Source organism: Dasypus novemcinctus, chromosome 5 (genome assembly GCF_030445035.2).
Source record: "Dasypus novemcinctus isolate mDasNov1 chromosome 5, mDasNov1.1.hap2, whole genome shotgun sequence".
NCBI lineage: Eukaryota > Metazoa > Chordata > Mammalia > Cingulata > Dasypodidae > Dasypus > Dasypus novemcinctus.
This window is the reverse complement of record NC_080677.1, coordinates 86,519,967-86,534,280: the sequence shown is the minus strand read 5'-3', so window position 1 is coordinate 86,534,280 and position 14,314 is coordinate 86,519,967. Positions and strand designations below refer to the sequence as shown.

The 14,314-nt window shown below is 37.2% G+C and overlaps 2 protein-coding genes across 3 annotated transcripts in view; one reads left to right on the top strand and one right to left on the bottom strand.

Annotated features, from left to right (window-relative positions):
• LRRN3 (leucine rich repeat neuronal 3) overlaps nt 1-6,430 on the bottom strand; it is a 38,291-nt gene extending 31,861 nt beyond the window's left edge. Inside the window, exon 1 of the mRNA XM_004476325.5 lies at nt 5,817-6,430. The gene's annotated coding sequence lies outside the window, so the exon portion shown is untranslated. The remainder of the gene's footprint in view (nt 1-5,816) is intronic.
• Nucleotides 1-14,314, top strand: part of IMMP2L (inner mitochondrial membrane peptidase subunit 2) — a 1,033,857-nt gene that overhangs the window by 520,454 nt on the left and 499,089 nt on the right. The gene's annotated exons all lie outside the window — the stretch shown is intronic.

Genomic DNA, 14,314 nt, shown 5'->3' with positions numbered 1-14,314 from the left:
CCAATGATAAGACTAATATTTCTTAAGCATATAACTATCCCAAGGAAGAAAATATTCTAATGACATTAAAGCCACTATGAATTGTATCTCTAAATATACATTTGTTTTTAATATTTACTTTTAGTTTTAATTTTTTCTTAACAAAGGTAAACTGCAAATTCATTGACAATGTAATTTAAATGGCTTGACCTGTAGTCATTGTAAGTCTCTAAGATATTATGGAACAGATTTTATGCCAGTGGAATGAATACACTAAACTATTTTCTTTGTTTTGTTAAGTCATTTTATCAATTTAATTTAGTAATTTTAAGAAAAAATTATAATAAACCCAAATCAATCATCTCTACCACAGTGAAAACAAGGCCTCTTAAATATTTGCTGTAGTGAAAATAATCCAGTGTTATTCATGTCTTTGGTAAAAGTTGTGACTCCTAAGCCTTCCTGAAAGCTGCTGCTTCAGCTGTGGAACGTTAGTGGGCTTAGTCCCAGGTGAATGTATTCTCCTGATCCTTGAGTCCCTGCTTTGTTTATGTCACTCCTCAGGGACTGAGATCCCGGGGGTTTCAGGCCTTTAGAAATAGAAAAAGCTGCCTGTTGTTGCAAAGCCTTTAATTAATTCAAGGGACCTTTGGGGAGTTGGTGGACCTTTTTGATGCAGACAATCAAAATGATTTTTACACTCGTTTTTTGAACAGAGTAGCTGATTATCTGTGGAATCGTCATCTTTAAGAAGTAAGACTTGCCATTACAACCTTTAGAACATGTATTTTAAGGATTTTCATTTATTTCTGGGGACTATGTTACTTTTGAAAGGCAAAATTTCCTCTAGAAAGGATTCAGAAAAATGAAAATAAATTTACTGGCATTAAAAATTCTTTGTCCCTAATGTTTTTGACCTGTTTAGTGTGTCATTTTCTTCTCTTGAAAGGCTAACCAAAGATGCCAAAGAAGTTGCTTTTTTTGGTTGACACTTTATCCATTGATAGTACTTCAAGTGACTTTGGGGACTTTGTTCAGCAACCTGGAAAGTCCCTGAGTAATTGACTCATCCTGTTTTATCAACATTTTCAGGCTTTTGCCAAATTTCTGTTTATCAAAGTGTCATTGCTGTCAGACAAACATATGGATGAGTAGGTAGGACAACATACAGTCTTTTTCTTTCAGAATAGCTGCTGTTATGTTTTCCTTATTTAACTTGGGCATAACATTAGCAGTGCCTTAAATTAAGAAATGCAAATTTTTGTTTGTAAAAATGTATCCAGATATAGTGAGGTATTGTACAAAAAACATAGAATTTGGAAGAGTGAATCTCCAGTGGGCATTCAGGAAAGAGGGAATGGATATTTAGTAAGGACTTTCAAGTGCCAGGTACTGTTGTCAGCGCTGTACCCAGGCTATTGCCTAGACTTTGGAGTCAGAAGACCCCAGCTCCTCCACGTATTAGCTTCCTGACCACGGCACGTCTCTAAACTCACAGACTTCATTTTCCAATCTTAAAAGAAAGATGATCATCATACCTACTTCACAAAGTTTGGAAAGCACATTTAGAAACAGAAATTTGCAAAAAAGAAAAAAAAGTTGTGAAATTAAGGAGCTCTATTTCATGACCTTAAAAAACTGTCACTGCAACATTGGAAATGAAAAAGTTAGAGAAGAGAGGGTGGGAAGGAGGGAGAGAGTTGTTTTTATGAGAATATTTTCATTTTCCAGTGAGGTACATAAGTGAAGTATGGTTCCTGGGAATGGACACAGGACATAAAGAGAGCACATATAATACCCTAAAATATTTATAGTGAAACCAAGTAAGACATGTGGAGAGTTGCTGCAGCTTTCTGGGAAAAACTTAAAACTTACAGTGGATGATCAGTAGCTGTTATCTTTAGTGAAGGACAGCAGTATTATTATCCAAATATTTTTAAAACAGGGCAAAGCTCTAATTTTTATGACTCCTTACAGAATATGGTGGATTATATCCAAGAGATAGATTGGAAAGATTTAGATGTTATATACTTAACAAATTATTAGTACTTTTTAAAATGGAATATCTGCCTTTGGAGTACTTGATTACGTGGATAAACATTTCCTTACTTTTTTGCACCAGCACATAGCTGTTGCTTTTTAAAAAAGCAAAACAATAAAGAACTGAATGATTTGGGGTAAAGATTTTAAACCCTTTGGGCCTCAGTTGCTTCACCTGTAAAATGAGCAGATTAAGACTCATTACTAAAGGTCCCTTTCGTTCCTAAAATTTCATTATTATATGAAAGCATTTTCCCTGTCTTTGCTATCCTATGCTGAAGCGAAGGTGCTTTCATTAATAGTACCTAAAAACATATAACTCTCCCTCATCATGACCTAAAGAGGAATGAACAGAACAGCAAGCAGCTGTGTACAAACTTGTCAATTATGCAAATACAGTAGATGGCCCAGTATCCATTGTACTTCTTCACAAAGATGTGAAGATTAGTATTATGTCTTCTTTGCTAATCCTGTATTTAATGGCCTCTAAGTATCATTTATTGAGATCTTTTCCACCCCTTCCACAGAGGGAAAGAAATCATTTTGATTTCTTACTGTTACTTTTTCCCATCCTCTGGCACCATCTACTTTCTTTATATTAGAATTTGATTTCCTTTCACATTTTGGCCAAAGGAATAATGCTTATCAGGTTCTCTTGGTGACTTGCTACCTGAATAACTAGACCTCACTTTAGCGGGGGTAGGGGAGGAACTCACTGAGCTCTGGTCTGGATCGAGGTTCAGGTGCCACACAAAGCAAAGCTTTCCCAAGTACTCATTGCATAGCCACTATCAGCTTTATCTTGGACTGTGCTGACAAGATGTAATGATTATTACCTAGTGTTTACCTGCTTTAGTTAGTTCTCTGTACCAAGGAGTGATACATAAGTTTCTAAACCTCAGATCCAGATCTACAAAGGTACATTTTAGTGGCTAGAGATGTGTCCAGTGTATCTCCAGATTGGCTGGAGCCACTTTATTTTAAATGATTCTTTGGAGGCATCCTTACTGAGAATAGAAGTAGGGACTCTCTTTTTAGCATATTATGAGCTCCCTATTAGTGACCTCCTTCAGGTTAATCAACAGATAACCTCATCTCTGATGATCTTCTGGGCTGCTAATTAAGCAATAACATTTAGATTCCATTTGTCTGTGTGTGTGACTCAAGTAACAGCCCTTTCTGATCACCTTACTTAGTTTGGAATAAATATAGCAATGCCACATTGCATAGGAATTTTACACCAGAAAAAATTCAGAGTGAGAAAAAAAAATTACAACATCAAACCCATTTTAGGCAAAAGCTGTGGGTGTAAAAAGGACAAAGAAACAATGAAATACAGTGAGTGATTCATAAGTTGATCACTTTTCATTAGGTCCCTAAATCGCTGGCCTTTAAGGCTGATAATGGCGTTCCTTAAGCCATTAACAAAACCAACGACAACCAAAGGAAAATTTCCACCTACTCATCAGCATTCTAACTCAGCATGTTGCCTGTGAAGAGCGACACCCTGAAGAAATGGTCCTTTGAAGCTTGTTATGACAGAAAGCTATTAGTTCTGATAAAGCTTCATGGTTGAGGAAGCCTGGTGAAGCCTTCCAGGCATGCTTGTGTGTTCATCATCTGGTATTGGTAGGTGCCGATAAAATCACCCAACTCACTGGGGCATGTTGAGTAAAAGCACCAGGGGCCCGGAGTGCCTCTATTTCTCAGATCAAGTGGGCACATTACTGATCTCTGTAATCCCCAAAATATGTATGTGAGCTTTACTAAGATTAGAGAGGGAATCCACTGTTCTTAGGTGCTATTGATTGTAATTTTAAAATAGGTCAGGTGAGATTTAAGAATGTGTGTTTTGGTGTGAAAAGTTTCCCCCCAAAAGGTCTAAGAAAAACTGAAATCAATACTGCAGTGCTACACTGCACCCGACTTTGAAATTGGGAGGTTGAGTATCTACTTAAAGCCTTTCCTCTTGGTTAAGAACTTAGGAGGAACCTCAAAATATCAGATTTGTTCTTCTGCGTTACTTCTAATGAATAGCAGGAAAACAAATAAAATATCTTTTTCTCTTTGTAATAAATCATTTTGTTTTTTCTATAGATTGCTTGTGGCATTTGAGGCAGAGCGAGCAAGCCTGCCAATACTGTGAGCTAATGCTTCAGCACCTTTCATTTTTCACTGTGAACAGGAAACCTCTCCTTAAATTTGTTCATTTTATAGAGGGAAAATCAAAGCCACTGGCTTATTGTCAGAACTGCTTTATTGTCATCATTTACAAAGGTCACAGGAATTAATTGACTCCTTATATTACATATTATAAAGTGACTCATTTTTTGAAATGTTTCTGGAAAAGTGGCAGGCTCTAAGTTGCTGATTATTGTCCTTTGGTTTGGGCTTATAAATAGGAAACCAATAATAACTTTGAAATCAAAGTTATTTGTGGAAACAAATAACAATACAGTTTGACGGAAGCAGATTCCATGAACAATTTGGTTAAGTGAACTAGTGGAAGGGAGGAGAGAGCTTCAGAGATGAAGGCTTGTTTTAATGCCTTTAAATGACCCATTATAGGGGGTAGTGAACATTTCCATGACATCCTGAATGGGTATTGTCTGAAAGCATATTCTAAGTAGCTGACTTCCTTTTACAATTGGAAGCATAAATTAATCCATACTCTTTTCCATGAATCATCGCTACATGGATGCTTATAGAGTTTCCTGAGAGTAATTCTGTCTTAAAGAAATTGCTTGTGAACTAAAGTGGAGAAATATAGGAAATGAGTTAATAAATGTAATACCAGGGCACATTATTTTCTTATTCCCTTGTACATTTCTCATTTCTCCTTTTTCACTAAATTAGGAAGGTTCTACTCATAGTCATAGTCTGCTTTCACCAAAATTAGTGGCAGGGGAACAAGGACATATTGTTAAAAATGAATAAATTAGAGCTGAATTAAGCCATCTAGCTCAATAATAGCAAAAGGAATATACAGTTGGTTTGAACAATCTTCTTAAAAAGGAAATGTACTTTAAAGCTGTCCTGCTGTGATCCTGTTAATTACCAAAGAAGATTAGAACTCTTCTGGTTCTTGGGATCCTTTTACCTAGTGTGTCAGTTCCAGCTGCATTAGCAATCAGACATTTGCACTCTCCCTTCAGACTGAAGAGGGGATGTTATTAAAGGGAAGTCATTTACCCCGATCCGTAAGATGTAGCCTGGCAGAAATTCAATAACTGTTTGTGATATGCTCATTCCGCCACTCTGCGTGGTGGCTTTAACTCCAAATGTACAATATTTGCCTTAAAATTTCATCCACTGGGTGAATGGGCAAAAAATGCCCAATTTGTGGGGGCCAGTTTTGAAATACAAGCTGATGTGAATTTTGCTCTTTGTTGCATATATTGTGAAGAAAAAGGAATATATTTTCTATCTCTGTCTCTGTGTCCGTCTCTCTCTCCCCCTCTGTTCTCCTCTCTTCTTTCCCACTGTCCCCTTCTCTTCGCTGCCCCTCCTCTTTCTCTCCTCCTCCAACACTGCTTTTTCTCTCCCACTCACGTCCTCTGATGGACAATCAAGCTAGTAAAATGCATGTTGGTGAATCCCACAAACACAGCTAGGCATACACAGAGCCGGAGAGGTTTTACATTTGAATTTCTTTTCAAAAGTAAAATGTAAGGAAAAATGCTCTGAGAATTCAAACAAACAAACAAAAATCAAAGGAGAATTTAGGTGTAAGAACGCGAGTATCAATTAAACAAGAAATAGAGCAATTTAAATATATGTGTATATTTTAAACTTACCTTGGAAAAGCAGTTTCTGAAAGATCACCTCCCGTGTCTCGCATGCTGGGTTCCTCAGTTCGTTAGTTGAGATAATCACATGGTTGTGTTCTTGCCGGGGTATAAATAGGTGCGTGTGTGTGTGTGTGTGCAATAAAGTATACACAGATATGTACTACAAATATTCACACATACAAGCAATCTGATCTCTGTATTCTGAAATATAAAGGAAGGCAGGAGGCTGCAGCTAGAATTCCTTTTTTTTTCCGTAACTCGTTCTCTCAGTCAGCAGGCAGAGGCTCAATCCTGTGAAGAGAGATCTTGCGAGCTGGCTTTATTTCTCCTTGTTTCCATGGTGGTTAGTGGTGCATCGTTCTCCCGATCAGTTGTCACACTGACATGGTGCTGCCTGCTCAGCGGTCATTAATAACTGAACACCCTCCACTCCCCAGAGAGGAGCCAATCGCTTCAGACTGCCAAGATGTAGCACTCGCAGCTGCTCCAGTCTGGTTGGCTGAAACAACCTGTCTGTTCTATGACACTGCTGCTTAGGATACAAATAAATGAAACAGGCTTGCAAATTTTCTAGGTATCATTTTCTTTACTTTTTTTTTTTTTCCCCCAGAGGGATGTTGGGAATCTTTGACAAGTTTTCCCATATTTAGGTTATCAGTCATTCAGAGAAATGGTGTTTTCTCTCTGAAAATAGGCAGGGCACATCTACTACCAATAAGGATTTACCAAATATTATAAACACCTGATAGGCACTCAGAGCATCTGACTCACTCCCTATGAAGTTCAACAAGGGCTGTATTATTTAAGAAGAACAGCTTGAAACTGTTTTGAATGGCATTTGGTTCTTAATTTAGTATGTGCTCTTGCTGTTCAATAATGCCTTTTTTTTTTTTTTAGCAATGACATTTCTTATCTGGGTTGATCAGATTTTTAAAATAAAGCATATTTTTTGCCTATGCATAATTTAAAGCATTGGCATATGAGGGGCTGTTTTTAAAAATATGTATTTCCTATTACCTTCACTCACTTTTCCTATGTAATGCAATAAATCTATCAGCTACATATGAAAGGGTACATGTGTAGGGGTGTTTGCAAGTTTGCATGGGAATCTGTGTGTGTGTGTGTGTTTTAAAAAGCATTTTCTACTTCTCTGGGGGAATATTTCAACCATAATAAATTGAAACCTCCAAGAAATGATTTCTCTTTATTTTTAGACTGATTAGTTCTATATCCAGGAAAATATACTACATAAACCGCATATGTAAAACACCTCAAAAATTGACAAATTTTTGAATTATCAGAAATTTGAAAGAAAACACAGAAAAGCCTAACAGTGTATATTTCTAAAAGAAACACCTATGAATACATAGTGAGTGGTTTTAAAAATGCATATTTTGCAACCTTAATTAGTATACTAGAAAAACATCTTATTGAGAAGAGTGGGACATGAGGATTAATTTTATCAGCAGGTCAAAAGCAGGCTAGGTTAATGAGTCTAGCCCTAATTTTGAGAGACTGCCCTCTAGTGGAGTAAAAAGAAATGACATGTCTACGTTATTACATTTATGTGAAAAAAAATTCATATAATTGCTCCTTAGGTGTTTATTTACATAACGAAGACAGAGAGTTTATAGTTATTATCATCATAATGCCAAGAAATTTTAAAAACAATAACTTTGCTTTCTGATAATTAAATATTTCACTCTGTAGTTTTCTTTAAAATGTTCCCAAATGCTTTTCTTTCTTTCTTTTTTTTTTTTTTTTTGAGATACTGGGGGCTGGGAATTGAACCCAAGACCTCATATGTGGGAATTCAGCATTTAGCCACTAAGGCACATCAGCTTCCCTGAGTTGGTTTTTCATTTTTATTTTTCCAGGAGGCACTGGGAACCGAACCCAGAACTTCCCATGTGGGAGGCTGGAGCTCAGCTGCTTGAGCCACATCTGCTCCCCTAATTTTTCTTTTATAAAAAATAAAAATAAGTTCAAGATAAAAGTAATTCTTACTTAATATAGTAAGATTTATTTATGAAAGTTACTGTAAGGTTCTATTCTTTCCTTGACTCCCCATTGTTTACTCAGAAAACATATAGGCAATTCTGTAAATGTTAGGGACTTATGCTTGAGTGTTGGAGATGCTGTTTTAGAGCATGTCTACATAGAATTTAATGTACTTGTGATCATGGCAATAATCATCTTTCTCATTCCTCATATTTACTCTCTTCAGCTCTAATTTACTGCATATTCCAAAATAATTTCAGTAGTTTGTAGGATTTATTTCCACATTTTGAAGAATTATATTAAAGTTACAAAAATGATATGACGAGGAAATTTAACTTTGATACCTTTAGCTCCTTAAGTGCTTCATTTTGGTTGATTGATATCAACAGTATGCTTGACAAGCTCAGTAATCAAAGCAATTATAATACACTCCCATAATGAAGGTAAGTTGTGATCATTAAACAGATATATGATTAAACTACTTTCTTGGTTTATAAAGGAAACTAACAATTATATCTAGTATTTTAAATTTCAATCTCTTTCAAAATCAAATAGTCTTTAAGTTTTAATTTAGTTAGACTTGAGGAGTATTTAAATGCTACCTTATGTTATTTCATAGGAAGTTGTTTTAACTAAATTTTTTTTTTTTGGCAGGTAGGCATTGAGATTCCTCTTGCTATAACTGTCCTTTTAATGTAGAAGTGGATAAATTAAAAACATTTCATACTTATTTTTATAAGTTTAGTATCATGGAACATTAGAAGTGAGATTTCAGTGTGTCAAGGGAGAAAATAACTCTGGCTTTGAATAAAAAGGATGAGGATTTTGTTCTTTGACTATAGTTTTCTTTCGCTGCAAGATTATCAGTAGTTTAGAATTTGTGTGTTTTAGGTGATTTTTCACTGATCAATCACGTTAGTCATTTACTGGAAATATGAACTGTACTTCTCCCAAAAGACACTTTAAAAAGTTATTTAGGGGGAAGCGGAGTTGCCCCAATGGATAGGGCGTCCTCCTACCACATGGGAGGTCCAAGGTTCAAACCCAGGGCCTCCTGATCCATGTGGAGCTGGCCCACGTGCAATGCTGTGGCATGCAAGGAGTGCCGTGCCATGCAGGGGTGTCCCCCATGTAGGGGAGCCCCACGCACAAGGAGTGCACCCCAGAAGGAGAGCTGCCCAGTGCGAAAGAAAGTGCAGCCTGCCCAGGAATGGCGCCACACACCTGGAGAGTTGACATAGCAAGATGAGGCAACAAAACACGACACAGATTCTGGGTGCTGCTGACAAGAATACAAGCGAACACAGAAGAACACACAGCGAATGGATACAGAGAGCAGACAACTGGGATATGGAGGGCGGGGAGGGGGAGAGAAATGTATGGAGGGCGGGGAGGGGGAGAGAAATAAATCTTTAAAAAAAAGGTATTTAGGGAAACGGACTTTGGCCCAGTGGTTAGGGCGTCCGTCTACCACATGGGAGGCCCGCGGTTCAAAACCCGGGCCTCCTTGACCCGTGTGGAGCTGGCCATGCACAGTGCTGATGCGCGCAAGGAGTGCTGTGCCATGCAAGGGTGTCCCCCGCGTGGGGGAGCCCCACGCGCAAGGAGTGTGCCCGTGAGGAAAGTCTCCCAGCGTGAAAGAAAGTGCAGCCTGGCACCGCCCACACTTCCCGTGCCGCTGACGACAACAGAAGCGGACAAAGAAACAAGACGCAGCAAATAGACACCAAGAACAGACAACCAGGGGAGGGGGGGGAATTAAATAAATAAATAAACCTTTAAAAAAAAAAAAATGGGTTGTGTTTAAAAAAAAAAAAAAGGTATTTAGGTATCACTTCTATATAAGTGAAGTACCATAGGAAGACATTTGTTTGTGATGATTTCAGGACATTTGAATTAGTACAGTTGTGAATGGCCATTAAAAGAGAACTATGGAGACAGATCTCTAATGCCCTAAGTCCTAGAATGCCAAGAGACGTCTCTAACTGCAACACAGGTGGTATGAGAGTGCCAGGTTTAGATTCTTTCACCATATCACCATTTTATCTGCTGGATAATTGATGGATCTCTGCCTTTTCTTCTTTTTCTTCCTCCATCTGTCCCTTTTCCATTCTGTTCCTTCTCTCCTCCCTATTTTTTTTTTCTTTCTTTCTCAACATCCTTCCTTCAGAATCCACTAAAACTTCAGAGAATTTTCACATTGCAAATGCACTGTTTTATGTGGGTATGCGTGTCAGGATTCTCATAGTAAGTGTCTCCAGGGTTTCCTGAATGAAATATGCAGGGTTTCTTTAAGTTCCAATGAAAATATATCAGCATAATGTTACAAAGAATAGCAACCCTTAAATTATGTTGAGAGTTTTGCCTTCATCATCAAATAAAATTTGGGGTGCAATAAATATTTATTGATTTTGTGGTCGAAGGTATTACTTTATGACTGAGTTTATTGTTATTTCAACAAATCCTGGACTTTGTTTACTTCTGTGCTTTTCTTAGAGATGTTGCCTGGCACAGTGAACCAGAGAGCAGGTCAGACTGCCAGGGTTTGAATGCTTTGCCACTTTTGTCATCCAGAGCAAGTTACTTAACATCTCTGCATCTGTTTCCTCCTAGGATTGTTATGAAGATTAAACTATGTATTACATGTGAAAAAGTGCTTAGAAAAGTGCCTGGCACAGAGTAAGCATGAATGAATGTTTGAGATCATCATTATGTTTATTATTGTCACCATTGTCATTGTTGTCTTTGTCGTTGTCATCATGATCATCATCATTCTGTTCCAGCTTTCCCCTTTTTGGGGACTCTCTTTTTCCCTTCCACTCCAGGTTCCTGACTCTCAAATGTCTATCTGTTCTTAAACAGGTTAGTTAAGTTTAAATGCTACTTCCCCAATGGAATCTTCTCTGACACTCTAACTAAATATGATCTTTCCTTTGAGCACAGTAACGTTCTTTATCCTTCTTATCTCTTACCCCTTTTTTGGTAATATACTTGTTTATATAATTTGACCTGTTTCCCCTTTTATTTTGTCAGATTACCTTGGAGAAGGTCTATGTTTTAATTATTGTTAAGGGCCACAGTACATGAAAACATGGAGGAAACATTTGCAGATCATGAATATATGTCTGTGTTTTACTTATTTATTTTTTTATTAAATTGTCTTTTTTTTTTAAAGACACAAAAATCACACAAAATGTTACATTAAAAATATGAGGTTCCCACATATCCCACCCCCCACTCCCCCATTCTTCCACATCAACAACCTCTTTCACCATCGTGGGACATTCATTGCATTTGGTGAATACATTTTGAAGCACTGCTACACCACATGGATTATAGTTTACATTGTAGTTTACACTCTCCCCCAGTACATTCAGTGGGTTATGGCAGGATAAATAATGTCCAGCATCTGTCCCTGCAATATCACTTAGGACAACTCCACGTCCCAAAAATGCCCCCACATCTCATCTCTTCTTCCCTCTCCCTGCCCTAACAACTACCTTGGCCACTTTCTCCAGATCAATGCTAGTTTCTTCTATTAGTAGTCACAATAGTTCTATAGTAGAATACCAGTAAGTTCACTCTAATCCATATTTTATTCCTCCATCCTGTGGATCCTGAGATGATGATGTCCGCTAAACCTCTATATTGAGAGGGGGCTTAGATCCCACATGGATGATGGATGCCATTCTTCTGCTTAGAGTTGTAGGTACTCTCAGTTCCCTGGTGTGGTGGATGACCATCTTCACCTCCCTGTTAGCTGACCTGTGCAAGTCCAATAAACCGGAGAGTAGGAGCTACAACTCTGCTGAGGCTCAGGGCCCAGCTGGCACATGGCCAGTCCAGAGATTGAAGTCTCCTGGGTATACACCAACCCCAGTTCAGTAAAAGTGATAGAAGAGGCATGTGTAGAAAGTATCTGAGACTAACTCCATCACACTCAGGAACACAAATTCCCAGGTAGGGTCCACTGACATCTAGAATACTGGGTAACTATTAGCCTTATTTTGTAGATCAGAAAACTGAGGAAGTTTGACTATGTTTGCCAAAAGTCATATAGTTGCTCAGCATTAAGTGGCAACCAAACCAGTCTGTCTGACTCCAAAGCTGACCTCGTAACCACTATGCTCCACTAAATCTGATATGTTCCCCATATATCTGTTCCATCTTTGTCTATTCTTCAATGCCAACACATCCCATCCCCCAACCACTCCCAATGTTTCATCATTTCCTGAACATACCATTCATTTTTCACTCTCAATGGTTTATTTCTCTGTTAATAGACCCATTCTACAAGGTTTCTGCTAAAATTCCGATTAAGAAGATGCCTTTGTCAACAATGAGAATCAATGTTTTCCTCATTTTCACATTTTAAATTTATTTTTTATTATTGTATTTATTTTGTTCCAACATAGATTCTGGTTTATGGTTTATTTGTGCCTAGATAGTAAACAAATTGAAGGCAGAAAATGTTTGTATTTCAGTAGTACATTTTACATATTAAGAAGTCAAATAAATGTTTGATTGATTAAATATCACTAAGTGACTGAAGGAGTAATTTACTATTTTCTTCTGTATGCTAGTTTTTTCCTAAACATTTGAATAAAATCAGAGAAATATTTGCTTAGTTAAAAATGTCCATCAAGAGAGTCCCCTCAAGGGGTAGATTTTGCCAGATCTTTGATGCCAGTTACACATAAGATTATTCATAAAAACCTTGACCTGCCCTTTTTCTTTGCTAATTGCTTCCGTTTTTCATCTTCTTTTAATTACTTATCAAATGCAGTTGAGTTTATTTAACTCTATTAAGATTCTTTTAAGTTCTAGGCAGAAGTTAAAGAGATCTGGTCGGTGACTTCTAGTAAGCAAGATGGCTTGAGATAACACATTGTACCTCGTGCAATATTTTTAGGCAACCTTTCTTGGTATTTTCTTTGCTTTGACATGGGTTCTTTTTTAAAGGTGGGCTACTGAAAGTTATTAGGTTACATCTAAGCAAGATATCGAGATAGTGACTAATGAGCAGGAGAAAACATACTTTTGTTGTCAGTAAAATATATAAGAATCTAGTTGTATACAGGTGGATTTTGGATTTTCATAAATATTTTATATCACTTTTACTTGACTTCTATTAGATGGAAGAACAAAGGTGGCTGTTATCATTCTTATCTGATTTTCTCCTTTCTTAATAGAGAATACAGAAGGACCAAACCTAAGGTTCTTTAATCTTTTGGTGATTGTTCATAGAGTTACTTCTTTTTGGTGTAGGGAAGATGTTTTTAATAGTGAAAGCCACCTGTTTCATCTTGGAAGGATGGGAGAATTGGAGGACTCTTATAGCTACTACCCACACTGACTTTACTGTTAAATTTTCTGCATTCAATCCTAAAATTATTTTCAACTATATTTCATAATCCTAATGTATTCTACTAGGACATTTTTCTTTTTCTTTTTTTTAATGTGCACTTGAATTTTTGATCTTTATTTAAATCTTTATAAAAACATGATTTAGATGATCAGGTAATATTGGACATAGTGCTGGGCATATATGAGGTACTTAAAAATAATTTCTTGTTGATAGTTGCTGCTTCATTGATTGTCATTCCCATATACCTTATTCAAGCCGACCTTCATTGGATTCAGACTACTAACCAGCTGGTTTATAGTTCAGGGAGATAGAAGGATAGAAGGGGCATCCCCTGGGCAATACAGGGGATTCTCAAATCAAATCAAATCAAATGCTTGTGGATAAATTTCTTTGCTTGATGGAATTTAGTTTTTTTCATCAATTTCATGTCATGAATTATTTTACTCTTCTGTAGGGCAGAAGGCACATACCACTTATTACCTTCCCACATTGTTGTTGCCTACCTACTTCTCAGTAGATTCTAGACTAAAAATCTGGAGAACAATATTTTCCACTCAAACTGCTGCTAAAATTTTGGGAGATTTAATCTCTTACGTATATAATCAGTCCCAATTTCCTAAATCTTCTTAAATGAAAATAACTTTTACTTCATTTTAAATACACATTCCTAGTGACACCACCTGGATCTTGGTGGAACTCTACTATGTTGGAAATTTTGAACTGCAGTATCCTGCTTTCTGATCATAACCCTCAGGCTCTTTGGCTATTTTGGGACCATGCTCCCCCTAAATCTGCTTTTTGACCCCATAGAAACCTCAAATCTTCTGAGGCCAATTCTCTTCTAGTCATTTGAGTCTCTTCCCCTTTCCTACCTACCAGAGTTTATCACTGAACCTACCTGTCAGTCACCTGGAGATTCTTGCTCTAGTCTATCATCCCTGTTCAGCCAGAACTCCTGGACAATGCTGTGGTTTTTGTTCTCTGCTCCTGTCTCTAGGAGAGTTTCCGGAGGAAATCACACAATGGTGTACACTGGTATCCACTAGAAACTTGGAGTATTTTATTTTACCTGGTCTTCAGTAATTCTCTTTTATCTTTTTATTTGTTCTCAGCTCCTTATCTGTTTATCTACAGA